The sequence below is a fragment of the Pristiophorus japonicus genome, chromosome 11 (assembly GCF_044704955.1).
Source record: "Pristiophorus japonicus isolate sPriJap1 chromosome 11, sPriJap1.hap1, whole genome shotgun sequence".
Classification (NCBI taxonomy): Eukaryota; Metazoa; Chordata; class Chondrichthyes; family Pristiophoridae; genus Pristiophorus; species Pristiophorus japonicus.
Window position 1 is genome coordinate 104,571,622 of NC_091987.1, and position 9,563 is coordinate 104,581,184.

At 45.5% G+C, this 9,563-nt stretch overlaps 1 pseudogene; it reads left to right on the forward strand.

Moving 5' to 3' along the window:
- The first annotated feature begins 7,099 nt into the window (after positions 1-7,099).
- On the forward strand, positions 7,100-7,337 carry LOC139276548 (U2 spliceosomal RNA; annotated as a pseudogene).
- Positions 7,338-9,563: the final 2,226 nt, after the last annotated feature.

Here is a 9,563-nt window from a genome sequence, read left to right on the forward strand (position 1 = left end):
CGTCCGGGATCTGACAAGACAGCTTTTGATCATTCTTTTGAACAAGTGGAAATCTTGGGAGTTGCGATTCTAACCTGTGTTACAATGTGTAAACTATAAACTTTTAAATGGATCGGGAGAAGTTGCGTCTTAAGGAGCAGTCATCTCGATAGTTGGAACTGTTTAAGTCGGGACCAAGCAGTAGTTAAATTCAAAAGACACAGGATGAAGGGATCAGTCATGTGCAGAAAGCCATCAAAAGATATAGAGATAGTCTATCAGGAGAAAGTATACAAAAAGGTATCCTTAAAGGACATATAAGAGTTACAGGCACAGGCAGCATATTTCTGTAAGGGCCAACATGCATCCTTTGGGGAGCTCCTGGCATTTATCCAGGAGAAAGTAAATCAAGGAGAGCTAAGGCCAAAATGGGTAAACTGTCTCTTGGCATACATCGCACATTGCTGTGCTCAGAGATATAAGAAATTAATGAGGCAGGATGCAAAAGAGATTCAAAATTTAAGGAAAGAGACACAAGATTTAAAAGACCAAAGGGCAAAAGAGATAGAAGATTTAAAAGAATCATAAGTAAAAGAAGGTTGACTAAATGAAAAAGAGATTCAAAATATAAAAGAGCAAAAGGAAGAAAGCCTTCAACTTATTCGGCAGTTAAAGGAAGGAGAAATACAGCATTTGAGACAAGAAATAGATCAATTAAACTACAGTATTAGGCAATTAGAAAGAGGGGTCAAACAGGTAGCTTCATTGCTACAGCAACGAAGCCTTTCAAATTTAAATGGAGTTAAAAAATATAAATTGGAAAATTTGGGGCTCTGGCAAGAGGTAGAAGATGTTACGGGCGCATTAAGGGAAGTAATTAAGAAGCCACATAGGGAGGCAGTTCGGGAGATCAATGCCCTGATAAAAGAGTATGCAGAGTTCGGGAGGAGCAGCAGCAGTTCGGGAGCGGGAGATCGAAGCCCTGATAAAAGGGCGCAGAACTCGGGAGGAGGAGCAGCAGTTCGGGAGATCGAGGCCCTGATAAAAGGGCGCGGAGTTCGGGAGCAGGAGATCGAAGCCAAAGATAAAACAAAGAAGTAAAAATAAATCGAAGTGTGACATCACAGCCAAGAGGGTAACTGATTGGCTGGTTGATTGGTGAGTAGTTTTTCTTTTTTCTTTTTTTTTTCTTTTTCATATCAGTACGAAACCTTTGGCATTGTTGCTAAATTAAGTTAATTTAAGGGTTAAGTCATGGCAGGAGAGCCCAGACCAATGTCATGTTCCTCCTGTGCTATGTGGGAAATCAGGGACACTTCCAGTGTCCCTGACTACTATGTGGGAAGTGTATCCAGCTCTTGTCAGACTGCATTGTGGCATTGGAGCTGCGCATGGATTCACTCGAGACCATCCGCGACACTGAGGATATCGTGAATAGCATGTTTAGTGAGATGATCACACCGCAGGTAAAGGTTACAAAGGCAGATAGGGAATGGGTGACCATCAGGCAGAGCAAGAGTAGGAAGGTAGTGCAGGGGTCCCCTGTGGTCATCTCCCTCCAAAACAGATATCCCGCTTTCGATACTGTTGTGGGAGATGGCTCATCAGGGGAAGGCAGCAGCAGCCAAGTTCATGGCACCATGGGTGGCTCTGTTGCATGGGAGGGCAGGAAAAAGAGTGGGATATAGTGACAGGGGATTCTATTGTAAGGGGAATAGCTAGGCATTTCTGCGGCCGCAATCGAGATTCCAGGATGGTATGTTGCCTCCCTGGTGCAAGGGTCAAGGATGTCTCAGAGCGGCTGCAGGGCATTCTGGAGGGGGAGGGTGAACAGCCAGTTGTTGTGGTGCATATAGGTACCAATGATATAGATAAAAAAACAGGATGAGGTCCTACAAGCTGAATTTAGGGATCTAGGAGTTAAGTTAAAAATTAGGACCTCAAAGGTAGTGATCCCAGGATTGCTACCAGTTCCATGTGCTAGTCAGAGTAGAAATAGCAGGATAGTTGAGATGAATACGTGTCTTGCGGAATGGTGCAAGAGGGAGGGATTCAAATTCCTGGGACATTGGAACCGGTTCTGGGGGAGGTGGGACCAGTACAAACTGGACAGTTTGCACCTGGGCAGGACCGGAACCAATGTCCTCGGGGGAGTGTTTGCTAGTGCCATTGGGAGGGTTTAAATTAATATGGCAGAGGGATGGGAATCTATGCAGGGAGACAGAGGGAAGTAAAATGGGAGCAGAAGCAAAATGTAGAAAGGAGATAAGGAAAAATGGATGTCAGAGAAATCAAAGGCAAAAATCAAAAAGGACCACATTACATAATTCTAAAAGGACAAAGAGTGTTAAAAAAAAACAAGCCTGAAGGCTCTGTGTCTCAATGCGAGGAGCATTCATAATAAGGTGGATGAATTAACTGTGCAGATAGCTGTTAACGGATATGATGTAATTGGGATTACATAGACATGGCTCCAGGGTGACCAAGGCTGGGAACTCAACATCCAGGGGTATTCAATATTCAGGAAGGATAGACGGAAAGGAAAAGGAGGTGGGGTAGCGTTGCTGGTTAAAAAGGAGATTAACGCAAGAGTGAGGAAGAACATTAGCTTGCATGATGTGGAATCTGTATGGGTAGAGCTGCGGAACACCAAAGGGCAGAAAACGCTAGTGGGAGTTGTGTACAGAACACCAAACAGTAGTGAGGTTGGGGATGGCATCAAACAGGAAATTAGGGATGCGTGCAATAAAGATACAGCAGTTATCATGGGTGACTTTAATCTACTTATAGATTGGGCTACCCAAACTGGTAGCAATATGGTGGAGGAGGATTTCCTGGAGTGTATAAGGGATGCTTTTTGAGACCAATATGTCGAGGAAACAACTAGAGGGCTGGCCATCCTAGACTGGGTGTTGTGTAATTAGAGAGGATTAATTAGCAATCTTGTTGTGCGAGGCACCTTGGGGTAGAGTGACCATAATATGGTAGAATTCTGCATTAAGATGGAGAGTAACAGAGTTAATTAAGAGACGAGGGTCCTGAACTTAAAGAAAGGTAACTTCGATGGTATGAGATGTGAATTGGCTAGGATAGACTGGCAAATGATACTTAAAGAGTTGATGGTATATAGGCAATGGCAGACATTTAAAGATCACATGGATGAACTTCAACAATTGTACATCCCTGTCTGGCGTAAAAATAAAATGGGGAAGGTGACTCAACCGTGGCTAACAAGGGAAATGAAGGATAGTGTTAAATCCAAGGAAGAGGCATATAAATTGGCCAGATAAAGCAGCAAACCTGAGGACTGGGAGAAATTTAGAATTCAGCAGAGGAGGACAAAGGGTTTAATTAGGAGGAGGAAAATAGAGTAAGCTTGCAGGGAACATAAAAACTGACTGCAAAAGCTTCTATAGATATATGAAGAGAAAAAGATTAGTGAAGACAAATGGAGGTTCCTTGCAGTCAGAATCAAGTGAATTTATAATGGGGAACAAAGAAATGGCAGTCCAATTGAACAAATACTTTGGTTCTGTCTTCACTGAGGATGACACAAATAACCTTCCGGAAGTACCAGGGGACCGGGGGTCGAACGAGAAGGAGGAATTGAAGGAGATCTTTACTAGTCAGGAAATGGTGTTAGGGAAGTTGATGGGATTGAAGGCTGATAAATCCCCAGGGCCTGATAGTTTGCATCCCAGAGTACTTAAGGAAGTGGCCCGAGAAATAGTGGATGCATTGGTGATCATTTTCCAACATTCTATAGATTCCGGATCAGTTCCTGTGGATTGGAGGGTAGCTAATGTAACCTCACTTTTAAAAAAAAAAAGGGAGAGAGAAAACGGGGAATTCTAGGCCGGTTTAACCTGACATCGGTAGTGGGGAAAATGTTGGAATCAATTACTAAAGATGTAATAGCAGCGCATTTGGAAAGCAGTGACAGGATCAGTCCAAGTCAGCATGGATTTATGAAAGGGAAATCATGCTTGACAAATCTTCGAGAATTTTTTGAGGATGTAACTAGTAGAGCGGACGAGGGAGAACCAGTGGATGTGGTGTATTTGGATTTTCAAAAGGCTTTTGACAAGGTCCCACACAAGTGATTAGTGTGCAAAATTAAAGCACATGATATTGGGGGTAATGTACTGACGTGGATAGAGAACTGGTTGGCAGACAGGAAGCAAAGAGTAGGAATAAACAGGTCCTTTTCAGAATGGCAGGCAGTGACTAGTGTGGTACCGCCAGGTTCAGTGCTGGGAGCCCAGCTATTTACAATATACATTAATGATTTGGATGAAGGAATTGAATGTAATATCTCCAAGTTTGGAGATGACACTAAGCTGGGTGGCAGTGTGAGCAGCGAGGAGGATGCTAGGAGGCTGCAGGGTGATTTGGACAGGTTAGGTGAGTGGGCAAATACATGGCAGATGCAATATAATGTAGATAAATGTGAGGTTATCTACTTTAATGGCAAAAACAGGAAGGCAGAATATTATCTGAATGGTGACAGATTAGGAAAAGGGGAGGTGCAATGAGAACTGGGTGTCATGGTACATCAGTCATTGAAAGTTGGCATGTAGGTACAGCAGGCGGTGAAGAAGGCAAATGGCATGTTGGCCTTCATAGCGAGAGTATAGGAGCAGGGAGGTCTTACTACAGTTATACAGGGCCTTGGTGAGGCCAAACCTTGAATATTATGTATAGTTTTGGTCTCCTAATCTGAGGAAGGACATTCTTGCTATTGAGGGAGTACAGCAAAGGTTCACCAGACTGATTCCCGGGATAGCAGGACTGACATATGAAAAAAGACTGGATCGACTAGGCTTATATTCACTGGAATTTAGAAGAATGAGAGGGGATCTCTAGAACATATAAAATTCTGACGGGACTGGACAGGTTAGATGCAGGAAGAATGTTCCCAATGTTGGGGAAGTCCAGAACCAGGGGTCATAGTCTAAGAATAAGGGATAAGCCATTTAGGACCGAGATGAGGAGAAACTTCTTCACTCAGAGAACTGTGAACCTGTGGAATTCTCTACCACAGAAAGTTGTTGAGGCCAGTTCATTAGATATATTCAAAAGGCAGTTAGATGTGGCCCTTATGGTTAAAGGGATCAAGGGGTATGGAAAGAAAGCAGGAATGGGGTACTAAAGTTGCATGATCAGCCATGATCATATTGAATGTTGGTGCAGGCTCGAAGGGCCGAATGGCCTACTCCTGCACCTATTTTCTAAGTTTCTATGTTTCTACTCTCGGTGCCAACTAGAAATAGCGAGGATAAAAAGTAGTTAGGGGAGAAGCAGGCCCTGGTATCCGCAGTAACACGGGGAGCCATAACAGAGACAACAGAAGGGGACAAGTGGGAAACAGATTGGGAAGAGAAAGTTAATCCCCAGGAGGGTGGTGAAGGATGGGATACCTTGGAGACATCAGGGCCAACCTAGCAGTAGTAACCGCTTCTTCATGACGTAATGCGCATGGCCACATCACCAGTAACCATATCGACTCATGGCCCCTATCTGGTGCTAATGCCACGGCAGGTAGCCACCAGTTGGAGCCCAATAATGATGGGGATGACCCACAGGGAGTTAACAGGAGGTGGGAAAGTTTCAGGAGAAGTTGCTGCGAGTTAGAAGCGACTTAACACGAGTCCTCCTTTTGGACTGTTCCACTTCCCTGAAGATAATCTGCCAGAAGCAGTCCTCCAGTGGCCGATGCTGTCACGACTGAGATCCTAAACCATTTAGGGATCCAAAACTTAGTGGCTCTGCTTAATCAGACCAAGCAGCACCCAGATGAGACTCCAAGAGCCTTCAATAATCGTCTGTACGATATCTATCAATGTGCGCAGAACCAGGCACCTGCAAATGCTACAGTAGGAAAGAATCAGGAACAATTTAAGTCGATGTTCCTGACCCAACTCCACCCTTTAGTTAAAACCACCTTGGGCATAGCTATGAGGCCCACCAATCAGTGGACAGATATAGAGACATGTGTTCAAATAGTCTGGGAAATGGTAAAAGACCAGTTAAAGGTGAAGTCACCACCCACCGCAAATAAACCAGTGTCAATGGTGAAGGGATCTCGAAACTACCCCTTTAAGGGACAGTGCTTTAATTGTAAGAAGGTAGGCCACCTAGCAAAAGACTGCAGCAGACCCAGACAAGCACCGGGCCATGGTGCACGCATAAATACCTTCAGAGGGACAAATCCAGGCTCTCTAGGTCAGATTAACGATTGGACCAGTTTATAACCCTCATGAAAGTACAAATTGCAGGGGCGGGGGGCAGTGGGCGGCGGCAAGGCGTGGGGTAGCAAAATCATTTACCGGTGCACGCAATCGTTGATGCACATTCATTAGAGAAATCCCTTCAAGGATCCACCCTATGACGGGGTTCGGCCCCCCCAAAGATTGGGCGGAAGTGGAGATCTGACTTGGTGGTAAGCGGGAGACCAGTAGTCCTTGTTGTCTTAAAAGGGGGCAGGCAGCAGATGATGCTTATTGATACTGGCTCAGCCGTTACCATCATCCACACCCCATACCCTGAAAGCCATGCAGCGAAGGGCAAGGGTTGTATGACCCTTAAAGGGTTTAACGTTGATACAACCACCGCGTATACAGGGAAGGCCACTGAACTTCAGTTGGGAGGCCTCACCTGTAAGGTCCCAGCACCTATGCTGATGACCACCTCCGACGGAAGGGGAATTGTAGGGACTGATGTGTTGGATCAGTTTGGCGCGGTGATAGATTACAATCGGGACTGTGTTTGCATGGGATTAAGAGATAATGCAAGAGTGATAGAAATTTCAGATGCTCACTCAGTTTTTGCTATTAAAAAGCTATCTGAGTATGACCCTCCAATGAAGCTGTGGCAAAACTAATTCAAGAACACCTAGCGATGTTCGCCACATGCAAGCATGACTGGAAAAATGGCAGGCGAAGCATCTATTGAGGAATCCCCCCACTCATTCACTAAACAGTATCCCATCCCAAGGGAGAGTCATCCTTACATCCGAGACACCATAAAATCCCTAGTCGAGCAGGGTGTTCTTAGGACAGGCACCCTCACGACCAATTCACCCACATGGCTGGTTAAAAAACCTGATAGCAGCTGGCGACTAACTTCTCGGCCTTTTGGCTAAGATCATGCGTAACTGACCTGACAGGGGAGTAACCATGACCCCAAAGTGGTTCTCCCTGGATCAGGAAGGTGGTTCTCCTATGCTTTTTGGAAATAGGAGGTGGGTGGGGTGGCTTGACCCATCCACCTCCACGGAGGTGTGTGGGGGGCCTGACCCATCCACCTCCATGGCACGAACCTGGTATTGCAGTACTTCCAGGAACAGTGCAGTGGCTCTAGGCCTTTTGGCTAAGAGCATTGGCGCAGAGTGATCCTTGATGTGTGCAAGGTGACCTCTGACGTTTGTGATTTGACAAAGAATTGGAAAGATTGGCTACGAATTAAAAAAAAAATAAATTGATTACAGAAAGTTAAATTCTGTAACACCAGCCTGCTCACCGGTAGTAAGAGAAACTCCCATCCTATTATCTCAAATTCCTACTTCTCGACCCTCTACATCGCCAATGGATTCTGGAGTATCCCTGTTACAGGGGAAGACCAGTACAAATTTGCGTTCACATTTGAGGACTAGAGCTACACCTGGACATGCCTGCCTCAGGGGTTCCTCAATGCCCTGATGATTTTTCACAAAAATGGCTGCAATTTTAAAAGACTTTTCCTGCCTTACCTGCTTGCTGCAGCACGTAGACAACCTACTGCTGGCAACTGGCAGCATGGAGGAGCATCTCTCCTTTTTGCATGAACTTTTGACATTGTTGGCTCAGGCAGGATTAAAGGTGAATTCTCGTAAGGCTCAATTAGTAAAAGAACGGGTCACTAGGAGTGTCCATTTCTCCAGAGGGATCGTCCCCCGACTCTCACAAGATGGAGATAATACAGCAACTGTTAGTACCCACTTCCAAAACAGCCCTACGATCATTCTTCGGTCTGGTGAGGTGCCAAAGGAACTTTATCCTTGGCTTTGCAGAATGCACAAAGTCTCTGTATGATTTGATAAAACTGCAGGGTGATAACATACATCCGGCATGGACCGATGCCCACACCCAGTCCATGGCTAAATTAAAAACTGCAGTGATACGGGCCGCATGTCTGATCCCTCCCGATCCTACGCAGCCCTTCCATTGAGGTCGGATCCACAGAACAAAGCTTCACTGCAGTTCTGTGCCAAACGCTTACTGATCGACTACAGCCAATTGCATATGCGTCTCGAATTCTGCAGGGGGTAGAAAAAACATATACCGTATGCGAGCACCACCTACTGGCCACCTTCTGGGCGGTATATCACTTTACCTTTATTACTGGGTTACAGGCTACAATCCTGCACAGCTGTCACACACCTCTGAAACTACTGATGAAACCTGGAAATTGGCTAGTTTCCTCACAGCGCCTCAGCAAATAGACATTGGAATTTGTGGAGAGAGACATTGATACCATTTCCAAACCCACCACATTGCTGCCACAATTTCTGATCTATGAGGTGGACCCGCAAGAATGTCCGTTACCTCCGATTAACTTTGAGACCCATCCTGTGCAGAAAGAGCCCATACAGGGTGCCCCAGATGTCTATATCGATGGGTACTCATATCACATTGAAGGGTCCCCTCACACCGGATATGCTGTGGTATTGCCAGAAAGAATCATCCAGCGAAGATGCAACAGACAGTCTTCACAATAAGCAGAAATCGCCGCACTTCTAACTGCTGCAAAGGAAACCTCAGATAGACCCATGAATATTTGGTCAGATAGTGCCTATGCTATAAACACCATGCTCTCTTTGCCCCTATGCCACAAAAATGATTATTGTATGATAGACGGTAAGGCCCTGGACCATGGGCCCTGGTTACGCCTGCTCTGGTCATACCTTAAACAGCGATCCCAGTCCTGTTTCATAGAAACATAGAAAATAGGTGCAGGAGCAGGCCATTCAGCCCTTCTAGCCTGCACCGCCATTCAATGAGTTCATGGCTGAACATGAAACTTCAGTACCCCCTTCCTGCTTTCTCGCCATAACCCTTGATCCCCCGAGTAGTAAGGACTTCATTTAACTCCCTTTTGAATATATTTAGTGAATTGGCCTCAACTACTTTCTGTGGTAGAGAATTCCACAGGTTCACCACTCTCTGGGTGAAGAAGTTTCTCCTCATCTCGGTCCTAAATGGCTTACCCCTTATCCTCAGACTGTGACCCCTGGTTCTGGACTTCCCCAACATTGGGAACATTCTTCCTGCATCTAACCTGTCTAAACCCGTCAGAATTTTAAACGTTTCCATGAGGTCCCCTCTCATTCTTCTGAACTCCAGTGAATACAAGCCCAGTTGATCCAGTCTTTCTTGATAGGTCAGTCCCGCCATCCCGGGAATCAGTCTGGTGAATCTTCGCTGCACTCCCTCAATAGCAAGAATGTCCTTCCTCAAGTTAGGAGACCAAAACTGTACACAATACTCCAGGTGTGGCCTCACGAAGGCCCTGTACAACTGAAGTAACACCTCCCTGCCCCTGTA